We start from the raw sequence: 14,560 nt of genomic DNA on the forward strand, positions 1-14,560 counted from the left end.
CGAGGTACAGAATCAGGAGGCTGAGGCGGAGTCTAGAAACGAGCCGGGGTTCGGCAACAGGGTATCAGAAATATCAAGGTACAAGATCAGAGTTCAGAAGGGAAGTCAAGGCAGGCAAAAGTCATAACAAATATTCACAATCAAACTAGTACTTTAAGCTATCAACAAAATCTAGCTAAGTGTAGGATTACAGCTCCAGCTGGTCCCGGCACACTTGCGGATCTGACTACGGATCTGGGTGCTTCCACATATGTGATCGCACGCCAGACAAAGAGCAAGTGAACAACCAGCAGTATATATACTCTAGGACCTTTCCAGGACCTCCCTAATTGCTGGTCCAATGAGAGCAGTGGAATTTGTCAGCTGACCCAGCTGGTCAGCCGACACCCTTCTAACTGCTATTTAAACTCTGCCTCTGTGCTCGCGCGCGTGTAAGTCTGAATCTTAGTGGACTATCAGTCCCAGCCACACCAGTACTGTCTTGCAATGTATCCAGTGAACTGAGTGCGGGAGCCGCCTCCGATGCGGATTCCGCCGCTCTGCCTAAGCGGCATGCGGCGTTTTTTCCGCGTTGTGACGCCATGCTGGACGCGGAAACAGCCGCCTCGCCTTGAGAGACAGCGGCTTTTCCGCGTTTCATCACACACACCCTAGGGGGCTCTGGGCTGAGACAGACATTCTGGGCCATCTCTGCCGAGTGTGTACAGTGGCCCTGATGCATCCCTGAGATATCCAGCATACTGAATCACATTGGCCAAGTGCATTGCTCTCTTCCTTATCCCTCCCACTATCAGGGCCGGATTTGTACTTCTTACCGCCCAAGGCTGACTATTACCAGCCGCCCCACACACAACCCCCCCCCCCCCAATAATTTTTGGGCCGCTGGTGTCCACTATTGCGGCTAGTGCCGAGGTCTCCTTGGCAACGTGAAGTGAATCAATCACGTCACACGGGGGAACTGGTCAATCAAGCGATCTACAGGTGATGGGCGTGGTGGGAGCCATCCACCACACACACATAGTCAAAAGTGGCTCACAATTGGACATTGGGTGGGGTCAGCAACATGTAAAAGTGAGTCCTGTACCCACTGCTGTCTCCAGGGTAACAGCGCTGGCCAATCAATAATTAAGAAATGGGTACTGTGAGAGGCTGCCTTCTGTATTCTGTACTATTTGCTGGTGCTGTCCCTGGTCCTTTCATCCCCCACACCAAGTGTGTGAGACCCGGCCTTCTGTAACTGTCTGCAGCTGCTGCTATGTCATTGGACAAAGTCTGGCTTTTTGCTAGTCACACACTGTTCACAAACGTTTGGTTACTGGACTGCAGCTGCCTGTAGCACAGCACAGGCAGATGCCAGCTGGTACTAATAGTGCAGTTATCCTGACCCTTTTCATTTGTTTGGACACTGGCAAATAATGCCCTGCAAATAATGCCCACTGTCTACAGGCCGCCCCTTGTTTATCTGGTGCCCTAGGCCATGGCCTATGTGGCCTTGCCAGAAATCCGGCCATGCCCACTATACATCCACATCTCTCCGCCCCCCTCCGTAACAACAGAATGCGCTGTCTGTACAGCACTTGGCCCTCAGGCCGGTTTCACATTGTAAGCTGGCGGCAGCGATGCAGTGCCTCACTTCTGCCGCACCACATCACCAGGAACAGGCCTTAACGCGGCAGTCCCCATCTGGCATTGGGCCAAGCAGGAAGTGACACGTATCTGCCATCACTTCCTGCTTTGGGGTATGCGGAAGTGCACGGAAGCCGATTGTAAAAAATACATTTCTGCGCATGCGCCCCGCAACGTCACGTTGGTCATTTTTTTAAATATTCCCGCATCGCCATAGACTAGCATGACTTCCAGGCAGCCGCAGAAAATGCACGGTGACGTAGTTCTGGACCTGCGTCGGGAAAGCGGAGAAAACGTCACTTCCATCGCGTTGCGCCGTACCACAGAAGTATGAAAGTCTTCATAGACTTTCATTGCACGGCGGTGGGCCGCGGTAATGATACCGCACCGCCCCGGTGTGAAAGGGCCCTGAATCTTTGCGGGTGACAGTAATTGTTTGTGTATATACATCCTAATTGTGTGTCGTAGTTTATACAATTGTGACTGAATTATTGTATAAGTGGATGGAGTACATATAAATCACAATAAGCATATAACTACATAGGCAATATGAGCCTCATGCCACTGAGTAGATTATCCATTTGCTGGTGTTGCAGATGTCGAGGTGGCAAGGTTTGGCAGTCATCTGTGTAGTGAAGACCACAGAACTAGTATTCCATGTGCTGCTAGGAGGTCTGGTGATTCTAGTGATGTGCCTCCCTGTTCTGCTTCTGATGAGTTTTTTAAAGTGTATCTGAGGTGGCGCGGGGTCACCTCTCACAATTGGCGACAAGCTGCATGTCAGCAATCTACGAGAGGAAGGGGCGTCCCTTGGGCACTCCTGCAAAACGCCCACTCTGGTGTTAGGAAGCCTATTCCGCTGCTCTGATTGGCCTGCTCTGACACTGATTATGACCTCGGGGTTCACAGCCTTTTTTTTTTTTTTCATTTTTCGACAATTGCGGGTCGTAGTAGGGTTAATTGACACTACCTGATCCGGCTAGCCCCCTGATCAGGTAGCATGTTTTTTAACAAAGCTTCCCCACCTCTGGTTCTCGTTGAGCAATGCTGCAAGATGCTGAGTACAGTGCCTGGACTGTTGCCGTGTTATTTATGGTGTTTGTTGTTGCTTTTGCTGTGTTTTGTGTTGCCTTCTCTTGAAGCACTCAATCCTGTTCTACCGCTTTTCATCTACTTTTTTCTATATTTGCTACTGGTGGGAATTTTGTTTCATAGGGCTTAGTTAACTTGGATGAAGGTGAAGTCGGCAAAACTGCTGTGTTTTATCACCCCCTTAAACTACACCTGACCTGAGAAAGATATGGAGACTGCCATATATATTTCCTTTTAAATAATACCGGATGCCTGGTGTTACCTTAATCACACACCTTAAACAAGTATTCGCCAAATCCAGTCAGAAACATCTGATTTGCATGCTTGTTCAGGGTCTGTGGCTTAAAGAGAATCTGTACTCTAATATTCTTACACTAAAAAGCTTACCATTCTATTCCTTATTTTCTCCTGTGCCCCTCTGTGCTGTTTCTGCCACTCTCTGCTGCAATCCTGGCTTGTAATTAACAGTTTTAGGCAGTGTTTACAAACAAACTAACCAGCTTGTGATAGGCTCACATAAACAGAGTGTGTGAGTCATACAGAGTGTGCAGGGGGCCTGCAGAGGGTGTGTATCACTTCTATCCAATCACAAGCAGCCCTGCACATTCCACACATTCCAGCCTTAGCCCGACAGACAGACACGACAGAGGAAAGGAGATAAGATTTATTACAGAGACAGTGCAATTAGGAAAGGCTGCAGTAAGCCAGAGCACATTAGAACAGGCATAGGAACTTATAGGATAGAAGAACTAAGGCTGAAAAATTTGTTACAGAGTCTATTAGAGGTAGATCAGCAGGCCAGCCGGGCAATCTGCATTGAATAAAAGGAAGCAAACATGGCAGCCTCTGTATACCTCTTACTACAGGCATCCTTTAAAACAGGCAGCATGTTGTTAACCTATGAGGCTGTACACATGTGCAGTAAGGAGATGCTACAGTTGAGGATGGTTAAAGATGGCTACTTGCACTTGTGACATCTGCCCTCATCCGTGTACATATGTATGAGCTGTTGCTATACTTCTGCTGTGAAGTTCAGTGAGGAAAGTGCTGTAATGGGAATGGACAAATGCCTGGTTTAGCCACCTCAGTGCAGCTGGCGGCCATCTTGCATTGCCCAGTGAACGACACAATGCGATTTCCCAGGAGTTTGCATAACCGTGTATGCCAGCAAAACCTTCATGCAGGAAGACTGTATCACAAACGCAATGCAACTATGTCAACGCTCAAAGCCCCAGACATTTGTTATTATCATCACCTGAAATGATCATTTCTAATTATTTAAAGGACAACTGAAGTAAGCAGAATATGGAGGCTGCCATATGTATTTCCTTTTAAGCAGTACCAGTTCCCTGGCAGCCCTGCTGATTTATTTGACTGCAGTTGTGTCTGAATCACACCAGAAACAAGCAGGCAGCTAATCTTGTCAGATCTGACAATAATGTCAGAAACACACGATATGCAGCATGCTTGTTCAGAGTCTATGGCAGAAAGTATTAGAGGCAAAGGGGCAGCAGGAAAGCCAGGCAGCTGGTAAAGCTTAAAGAGACTCTGTAAAGAACCCCCCCCCCCCCCCCGGGGATACTTACCTCGGGAGGGGGAAGTCTCAGGGTCCCAATGAGGCTTCCCTCTCCCCTGTAGCTTCAGGGAATGCAGTGCTGGCTCCCCCAAATCCTCCCCCCGACATGCTTGACAAGGGATGATTTCTTTACCTCTCCGGGATCCAGCGCAGGCGCAGTAGCGGCTCTTTGTGCAGCCTGGGTGGAAATAGCCGAGCCCGATCGTATCCACTCTACTGCACAGACACCAAAGGACTCGCACCTGCGCAGTAGAGCGTATCGATCAGGTTCAGCTATTTCCGCTTTAACCCGAATACAGAAGGGCCAGTGTGCCTGCACTGGATCGTGTGGGGTAAATATTTACCTCGCCGCACTTCGGGGGGTCCCGGGCCGGCAGGGCAACGGAGGGACGGAGGAGGACGGGGGAAGCCACGTTAGGATCCAGAGGCTTCCCCCTCCCGAGGCAAATATCCCAAAGAGGTTTTTTTTTATTACAGATCCTTTTTAAAAGGAAATCTATATAACAGCCTTCATATAGCTCACACATCAGTTGTCCTGTCAGATGGCAGATCTCTTTGCACCTGTTCTGTCCTATAGAGAGGGGGTGAGGAAAGCGAGGAAGAGCAAGCTGTAACCAGAAATAACAGTAGCGGTCAGGCAAGGCTTTACAGCTTGTGTGATCGCCAACAACCAGTCTGCAGACATTGGGGGTGCCTATACACGTCACCAGAAAAGATCATGAATGATCATCCAAAAAAGTGTGATGTGTGAACAGGCCTTAAAGGACACCTGAAGCAATAGGTATATGGAGGCTGCCATATGTATTTCATTTTAAACAATACCAGTTGAATGACTCTCCTGCTGATCCTCTGCTTCTAATACTTTTAGCCGTAGCCCCTGAACAAGCATGCAGATCACAGGTTTATAACTGAAGCCTGACTGGATTAGCTGCATGCTTGTTTCAGGTGTGTGACTCAGACACTAGTGCAACCAAAGAGATCAGCAGGACTGCCAAGTAACTGCTACTGTTTAAAAGGAAATAAATACGGCAGCTACCCTATTCTTATCACTTCAGGTTCTCTTTAAGATGTTTATGCATTGGATTTCCATCTACACTTTCTCTGAAGATTGCCATATATGAATTAATTATGGCCCAATATGCTAAAAAGATTGATTGCTCTCTGATAATTTGCAGGATTGCGATTGATTCTTACACCACACAGCAAACTCCATTTCAATAGATTCCAGCATAAATGTATTGTGCTTCGATCAAGCTGCAGACATTGTACCAATCAGTGCAGTGCAATCGATCCCTGCCGTTCCTGCCCCGCCCCCTTGCAAGGAGCTTTTCCAACATATCTGATCAGACTATTGATCAATAAACCGGCCAAAATTGATCATATTGTGGGCAATAGATGACCAGAAAATTTGATCAAAGTGATTGATTCGGCCATTAAAAACAAAATGTTTAGTGAGAGCTGGTCAGACTTTCATCAGGACTAAGGGCCTGTTTCCACTAAAACACTCTGCCTATTCCATCAATAGGCTTGCCGTCTGAAATGCAGCACACATCCGAATGCCTATAGCCGTCCATAGCCTAGGCGGTTCGACTGCGGCTTCACTGCAGCATGGATGCAGCGTCCAATTCGGAAACGGACGCACCACTCTAGTGGAAATAGGCCCTCAACAAAAGTGTTCTAACGTACATGAGCGGGAAAGGAAAGACCTTGACCTCAGCCACTGAGATATCCCATGTAAGGGTAATTTCACCCATCCTACATCCCTTATCCTGGCACTAGAAGAATGCAACAAGTGTCACACCCAGCTTACAGGACAAGAGAAGTACAGAATAAGAGCAGATACTGAGAGCGACACCCAGCTTACAGGACAAGAGAAGTGGTACTGTGCAGTCTCCATACATACAGAATAAGACAGTACAAGAGAAGTGGCACTGTGCAGTAATCATACATACAGGATAAGAGCAGGTACTGAGAGCGACACCCAGCTTACAGGACAAGAAGTAGTACTGTGCAGTGTCCATACATACAGGATAAGAGCAGGTACTTAGAGCGACACTCAGCTTACAGGACAAGAGAAGTGGTACTGTGCAGTGATCATACATACAGGATAAGAGCAGGTACTGAGAGCTACACCCAGCTTACAGGACAAGAGAAGTGGTACTGTGCAGTGTCCATACATAAAGAGTAAGCAGTACAAGAGAAGTGGCACTGTGCAGTATCCATACATACAGTATAAGAGCAGATACTGAGAGCAACACCCAGCTTACAGGACAAGAGAAGTAGCACTGTGCAGTATCCATCCATACAATATAAGAGCAGATACTGAGAGCGACACCCAGCTTACAGGACAAGAGAAGTGGTACTGTGCCGTGTCCATACATACAGGATAAGAAAGTACAAGAGAAGTGGTACTGTGCAGTGTTCATACATACAGGATAAGAGCAGATACTGAGAGCGACACCCAGTTTACAGGATAAGAGAAGTGGCACTGTGCAGTGTCCATACATACAGGATAAGAAAGTACAAGAGAAGGGGCACTGTGCAGTGTTCATACATACAGGATAAAAGCAGATATTGAGAGCGACACCCAGCTTACAGGATAAGAGAAGTGGTACTGTGCAGTGTTCATACATACAGGATAAGAGCAGATACTGAGAGCGACACCCAGCTTACAGGACAAGAGAAGTGGCACTGTGCAGTGTCCATACATACAGGATAAGAGCAGGTACTGAGAGCTACACCCAGCTTACAGGATAAGAGAAGTGGTACTGTGCAGTGTTCATACATACAGGATAAGAGCAGATATTGAGAGCGACACCCAGCTTACAGGACAAGAGAAGTGGCACTGTGCAGTGTCCATACATACAGGATAAGAGCAGGTACTGAGAGCGACACCCAGCTTACAGGATAAGAGAAGTGGTACTGTGCAGTGTTCATACATACAGGATAAGAGCAGATATTGAGAGCGACACCCAGTTTACAGGACAAGAGAAGTGGCACTGTGCAGTGTCCATACATACAGGATAAGAAAGTACAAGAGAAGTGGCACTGTGCAGTGTCCATACATACAGGATAAGAGCAGGTACTGAGAGCGACACCCAGCTTACAGGATAAGAGAAGTGGTACTGTGCAGTGTTCATACATACAGGATAGGAGCAGATACTGAGAGCGACACCCAGCTTACAGGATAAGAGAAGTGGCACTGTGCAGTGTCCATACATACAGGATAAGAAAGTACAAGAGAAGGGGCACTGTGCAGTGTTCATACATACAGGATAAGAGCAGATATTGAGAGCGACACCCAGCTTACAGGATAAGAGAAGTGGTACTGTGCAGTGTTCATACATACAGGATAAGAGCAGATACTGAGAGCGACACCCAGCTTACAGGACAAGAGAAGTGGCACTGTGCAGTGTCCATACATACAGGATAAGAGCAGGTACTGAGAGCTACACCCAGCTTACAGGATAAGAGAAGTGGTACTGTGCAGTGTTCATACATACAGGATAAGAGCAGATATTGAGAGCGACACCCAGCTTACAGGACAAGAGAAGTGGCACTGTGCAGTGTCCATACATACAGGATAAGAGCAGGTACTGAGAGCGACACCCAGCTTACAGGATAAGAGAAGTGGTACTGTGCAGTGTTCATACATACAGGATAAGAGCAGATATTGAGAGCGACACCCAGTTTACAGGACAAGAGAAGTGGCACTGTGCAGTGTCCATACATACAGGATAAGAAAGTACAAGAGAAGTGGCACTGTGCAGTGTCCATACATACAGGATAAGAGCAGGTACTGAGAGCGACACCCAGCTTACAGGATAAGAGAAGTGGTACTGTGCAATGTTCATACATACAGGATAGGAGCAGATATTGAGAGCGACACCCAGCTTACAGGACAAGAGAAGTGGCACTGTGCAGTGTCCATACATACAGGATAAGAAAGTACAAGAGAAGTGGCACTGTGCAGTGTCCATACATACAGGATAAGAGCAGGTACTGAGAGCGACACCCAGCTTACAGGACAAGAGAAGTGGCACTGTGCAGTGTCCATACATACAGGATAAGAGCAGGTACTGAGAGCTACACCCAGCTTACAGGACAAGAGAAGTGGCACTGTGCAGTGTCCATACATACAGAATTAGATAAGAGTATCAGAAACACACTCTATAGACCATAGAACAGCAACAGTGCTACTAGGCAGTGCCTACATATACAGAATAAGAATGGATCCTGAGAATTATGAATAACATACAGAGCAAGAAAAGTGTAACTGTGTGGTAATTATGCATACAGAATAAAAGCAGACACTGAGAGTAACATGCAGCATACAAGTAATGCCATACAGAAATGTAATATGTGAGGTAATAATGGACCATTGATGGAGGTAACTCACCTTCGTGGTGCTGTGAAGAGAAATGGCCTGCCTATGCCCTCAGTTTATCCCTAAATATTTAGCTGAGGGAAGAGGAGGGGACAGAGGTCAGATTTAGCTCACCTGTGTGTTCTATGAAGGTGACAGGGAGGAGCCCAGCACACTGTATATACTATAAACACTCACCAACACACCTCAGCTCTGGAGTATGCGCAAGACTCTAGGACTCACTGCACTGATGTGCCCTTGTAGAACATTCTAACACTGTCCTATGCTTACTTGTATACAGTGTGTGTGTGTGTGTGTGTGTGTGTGTGTGTGTGTGTGTGTGTGTGTGTGTGTGTGTGTGTGTGTGTGTGTGCGTGCGCGTGTGTGTGTGTGCGCGTGTGTGTGTGTGTGCGTGTGTGTGTGTGTATGTGCGTGTGTGTGCGCATGTTTGTGTGTGTGTGCGCGCGTGCGCGCATGTGTGTGTGCGTGTGTGTACAGTACAGTATGTGTCTGCATGGGAATACATCCATCTATACATGGTCATTCCCAGTCAATGTATGACCCAAAAAATAAACAAACATTCATTTGCATGAGATTTTATGTGTAATGTCTACCTTGCTAAAAATATCTACTAATGTATTTCTATTTAGATTGTCCCTCAGAGGAACTCACAAGCTAATCCCAGTCATAGGCTTAGTCCAATGTCTATACCATAGACTTAATGTGTAACCGAGCTGAAGCTCGGATATAAAATGAGATACTTACCTAAAGAGAAGGAAGCCTCAGGATCCTATTGAGGCTTCCCTCCCTGCTGTGATGTCCCCCGTCGCAGTGCGCGGCCCTCCCGGAAGATTAGCAACAAGGCATTGTCGCAAACATATCGTGGCCACGCAGCTCCTCTTCTTTCAGCATGGCCACGCTACCCCTTCCGTGCAAGGCTCCAATGTGGAGGGGAGCCGCGGTCAGCGACGGGGGACATCAAACATGCTAGCAAATCTTAGTCGCACATGAATGATGGGCTGTGCGGCGATAACAGCGTGTGATATCGCCAAAACAAACGCAACGGATCCCCGGGCACTGTCCCCTGAAGTGTTAAATACAACCCAGACCCCCCCCCCCCCCCCCCCCTGCAGGGTTGTGTTCAGTAAATTGTCCCTTTTTATCTGATGGGGAGTTCAGCTCAATAGAATAGACCGTGTAGGTATGGCTCTCATACTACATGGAAGGGGGTAAGATTGGTCTGTGATCTTTCATTTTCTAAAGACTTTTATCTGATGTGTGTACACACCTTGAGACTGAGTGGCCGATGCTAGATTCTGTTTTATCTAGTGTGTGTACACAGCTTTTGTTGCATGTACATAGTCCAAATAGTGCAATATGTCACCAAATGGAGTAATGTATGGAAAAAGGTACTCACAAAGGTAGGTTGCAGAAGGGGCAACCAACCACTTGAGGCACTTGAGGCAGGTGGAGATTCACAAACCTGGCCACTCGGGTGTCCAGAAGGTACTGGACGTGGTCACTCTCTTAAGGTGGCCACTAGAGAACCGCAAACTTTTCCGGAAGTTCGGTTCGCCCCCATAGCGCATCAAAAGGGTCAACTTTGACCCTCTACATCCCAGTCAGCAGGCACATTGTAGCCAATCAGGCTACACTCCCTCTTGGAGGCCCTCCCCCACCCTTTATAAAAGGCAGGCAGCGTCAGGCTTTTCACTCACTCATGTGCCTGCAGTAATTAGTGAAGGGATAGCTGCTGCAGACTCTCATAGGGAAAGCTTAGTTAGGGTCTTTTTAGGCTTGTTAGCTTGCTCGCTTGCTCCTTGCTGATTCTTATTGCTAAAAAAAAAGCACCCCACAACAGCTCTTTTGAGAGCTAATCTTGTTCTTGTGATCTATTTTTTTTTCTGTGTGTCCCACTGACACTTGTGTTGCATAGACAGCCTTGCTAATTCCTACTGTGTGTGCCACTGCCAGGCCCTGCACATTCAGTGACTACTACCTGTGTGTGTGACAGGTGCACATTGTAATACCCATCACTGCGTATACCTACCTGTTGTTCACTTCAGTGCACCCACCTACCTACGTGAGTGCACGCAGTGTCCCTGTGCCTGTCCGGTACCTGTCTGTGTGTGACAGGTGCACATTGTAATACCCACTGCATATACCTACCTGTTGTTCACTGTGCACCCACCCACCTACGTGAGCGCACACAGTGTCACTGTTCCTGTCCAGAACAAGACTGTGTGTGACAGGTGCACATTGCAATATCCATCACTGCATATAGCTACTGCTACCTGTTGTTCACTTCAGTGCACCCACCCACCTACGTGAGTGCACGCAGTGTGGTATACCACTCCGTGCATACCTGTTAACTGCACCTGTGTGACTGCACATTGTATTACTCAAGTCAGTGCATACCTTTCAGTTCATCCCCCCCCCCCCATATGGACAAAACGGACAAAACAGGTAGAGGCAGAGGTAGAGGCAGACCCAGAGGAAGGCCACCCGGCAGGTCTGTTCGAGGTCGTGGTGATGTGATTTCGTGTGGCCCTGGACCAAAGTACAGTGCTCAGAAGAAGGCACGTCCCATCAACTCCCAAGATTGTCAGGACGTGGTTGACTATTTACCACAGAACACCTCATCTTCCGCAGCCACCAGCGCTACTCCAAGTACCACATCCGCTACATTTGACAGTTCGCAGGAGTTATTTGGTGGGGAAATCACTGATGCACAGCCATTATTGTTACAACCAGATGAAGGCGCTAAGCAAGTTACACCACCTCATATGTCTGAGTTAGGCGACACTATGGATGTAACGTGTGCGGAGGGGGATGATGAAGTACCTGCTGTTGGTGCAGTTTTGGAGGTGTCTGAGGCAAGCGAAGCTGGGAAGGATGATTATGATGATGACGATGATACGGATCCCTTGTATGTTCCCAATAGAGAAGATGAACAGGGGACAGTTCAGAGGGGGAGTCAGAGAGGAGTAGGAGGAGACGAGTCCCTGAAAGAAGCAGGGGAAGCTCATCGTCAGAAACAGCTGGTGGCAGTGTCCAGCGCCATGTATCGCCACCTATGAACAGCCAGCCAACATGCCCTTCAACGTCAGCTGCTGATGCCACCATAGTGCCATCACCCCAGGGGGGCTCAGAGGTTTGGAAATGTTTTAATGTGTCTGTGTAATGATCGGTGTCAGCACACAGAGAGAATCTGATTATTGGTGATCTGCAGTATCACCAAGAATGCAGATATATACCTGATTATTGATGATCTGCAGAATCACCGATAATCCAAGTATAACTAACCTCTGGACACCCAGATAGTGTGAGTGTTTGGTGCAACAGTAATGGCTTTGAGTAAAACCACCCGAGGAGCAGATGGTTTTTTGGCAGTATGGGCGATACTGCCTTTTGAGAAGTACAAGAGCCTTCCAGCAGCCTGAGACCTCCAAAGGGGTGGAGTCCCAGACTGAAGGTAGGAGGGACCTGTGAGTGAGTGACACTTGAAGGTGGATGTCACTAGCAGGTCTGGAGACTATCTCTAAAAGGAGAGAGATAGCTCTCGAGGTCGGGCAAGCCAAGTCGGCAACACACAGACAGATAAGGTACAGAGACAGTAAGCTGATTCGGTATCCAAGGCAGGCAGGGTTGGCAACAGATAATCAGAAATGCGTAGGTACCGAATCAGAGAGCAGAGGGATAGTCAGGAAAGCAGTAGGTCATAACAGATATCAAACAATGCCTAGTCTTGGGTGTGAGGTCCGTGGTCTCTACACCCTGGAACTAGTCTGGGGTATACTAAGATGGTACACAGTATCCCTAGTCTTGGGTGTGAGGTCCGTGGTCTCTACACCCTGGAACTAGTCTGAAGTATAACAGAATGATAACACCAGTCCCTAAGCTTGGGTGTGAGGTCCATGGTCTCGACACCCTGGAACTAGTCTGAATAATAGCACAATGATAACACAAGTTCCCTAATCTTGGGTGTGAGGTCCGTGGTCTCGACACCCTGGAACTAGTCTGAATAATAGCACAATGATAACACAAGTTCCCTAATCTTGGGTGTGAGGTCCGTGGTCTCGACACCCTGGAACTAGTCTGAATAATAACACAATGATAAACAGAAGTAATTTGGCTCAGTGTGAATTCCCAGGTCGTCCTGGTTCAAACACACTGTAGGATCTGACTAAGGTCTGAGTGCTTCCACGTAGTGTTCGCAGCGGCAGACAATTTGAGACTGAGCAGCAGTAACTATATATAGAGCAGCGCTCCCCGGCACCACCCATCAGTGATTGACCAATAGTCACTTGCTCTGACGTCAGCTGACCCGCTTGGTCAGCTGATCCCTCCTTGGCTGTCATAAATGTTCTGCCTCTCAGCGCGCGCGCACATATTCCTGAATCTGTGTGAACTAACAGACCCAGCCACACCAGACGCACGCTGCTGCGTGCAAACCGCCGCGCTGGACGCGGAATCAGCTGCCTTGCTGTCAGTACACGCGGCGGCTTTTCCGCGTTTTCTTACAGTATGCCTCAGATTGGAGCAATGCCATCTGTTCTCTCAGCCCCCAAAAATTGAGCCATGGAAAAGCCAACACCCACGTAGGGACAAGTGCCTTATGAAGGCACATGGAGAAAAGGCACAAACTGAAATGGGAAGAGCACCTGAACAAAAGCAGCACACAAAAGAAAAGCCACCCTCCTTCTACTCTTCCTCCTTCAGGTGCATCATCTTCAGCAGCTTTCTCCCTTGCACCTTCACAGCCACGCTCCTCCACTCCGCCTCTGACCTTGAACAGTTCCTGCTCCTCTGCCCACAGCAGCCAGGTGTCTGTGAAGGAAATCTTTGAGCGGAAGAAGCCAATTTCTGCCAGTCACCCCCTTGCCCGGCGTCTGACAGCTGGCTTGGCGGAACTGTTAGCTCGCCAGATGTTACCATACCAGCTGGTGGACTCTGAGGCCTTCCGTAAATTTGTGGCCACTGGGACACCACAGTGGAAGATACCAGGCCGCAATTATTTCTCTAAAAAGGCGATACCCTGTACCGTGAAGTTGAGAGGCAAGTGGTGTCATCTCTGGCACACAGCGTTGGGTCAAGGGTCCACCTGACCACGGATGCCTGGTCTGCCAAGCACGGTCAGGGCAGGTACATTACTTACACAGCCCAATCTGTCAACCTGGTGACCGATAGCAAGCAGGGAGTACGTGGTTGTGCAGCGGACCAACTTGTGACACCTCCACAGCTTGCAGACAGGCCTACTGCCACCTCCTCTCCTCCTGCTACATCCTCTTCGCTGTCGTCATTCTCCTCCTTCTTGGCTGAGTGGTAGTTCAACTGTACTAGTGCTGCGATCACCTCTCCAGCTACACAGCCCCAGCTCCCCAGGGCCTATGCTGCATGCCAGGTACGACGGTGTCACGCCATCTTAGACATGTCTTGCCTCAAAGCGGAGAGTCACACTGGACCAGCTCTCCTGGCTGCTCTTAACAAACAGGTGGATCAGTGGCTGACCCCGCACCAGCTGGAGATCGGCAACGTGGTGTGTGGCAACGTCAGCAATCTCATTTCCGCGTTGAATTTGGGAAAGCAGACACATGTACCCTGCATGGCACATGTGCTGAATCTAGTCATTCAAAGATTTGTGTCAAAGTACCTAGGTTTAGAGGACGTCCTGAAGCAGGCCAGGATGGAAGTTGTGTGGGCATTTCAGGCGGTCTTGCACGGCCATGGCACCCTTTGCCGAGATTCAGCGGAGAAACAAGTTGCCGGTGAGACGCCTCATTTGCGATAGCCCGACTCGCTGGAATTCGACCCTCCTTATGTTCTCTCGCCTGCTAGAACAGGAGAAAGCTGTCACCCAGTACCGATACAATTTCAGGAGAAGGACACGATCTGGGGAG

General features: G+C 48.5%; 2 protein-coding genes across 3 annotated transcripts in view; one reads left to right on the top strand and one right to left on the bottom strand.

Annotated features, from left to right (window-relative positions):
* Positions 1-14,560, top strand: part of GGA1 (golgi associated, gamma adaptin ear containing, ARF binding protein 1) — a 468,858-nt gene that overhangs the window by 317,523 nt on the left and 136,775 nt on the right. The gene's annotated exons all lie outside the window — the stretch shown is intronic.
* LOC137532397 (V-type proton ATPase catalytic subunit A-like) overlaps positions 1-14,560 on the bottom strand; it is an 83,489-nt gene that overhangs the window by 63,426 nt on the left and 5,503 nt on the right. Inside the window, exon 1 of one of the 2 annotated variants that reach the window (XM_068252834.1) lies at positions 8,694-8,705. The exons of the other annotated variant lie outside the window; for it this stretch is intronic. The gene's annotated coding sequence lies outside the window, so the exon portion shown is untranslated. Of the gene's footprint in view, positions 1-8,693; positions 8,706-14,560 lie in introns of those variants that run through there. 2 annotated transcript variants of the gene reach the window in all.

Source organism: Hyperolius riggenbachi, chromosome 9 (genome assembly GCF_040937935.1).
Source record: "Hyperolius riggenbachi isolate aHypRig1 chromosome 9, aHypRig1.pri, whole genome shotgun sequence".
In the NCBI taxonomy this organism is placed as follows: Eukaryota; Metazoa; Chordata; class Amphibia; order Anura; family Hyperoliidae; genus Hyperolius; species Hyperolius riggenbachi.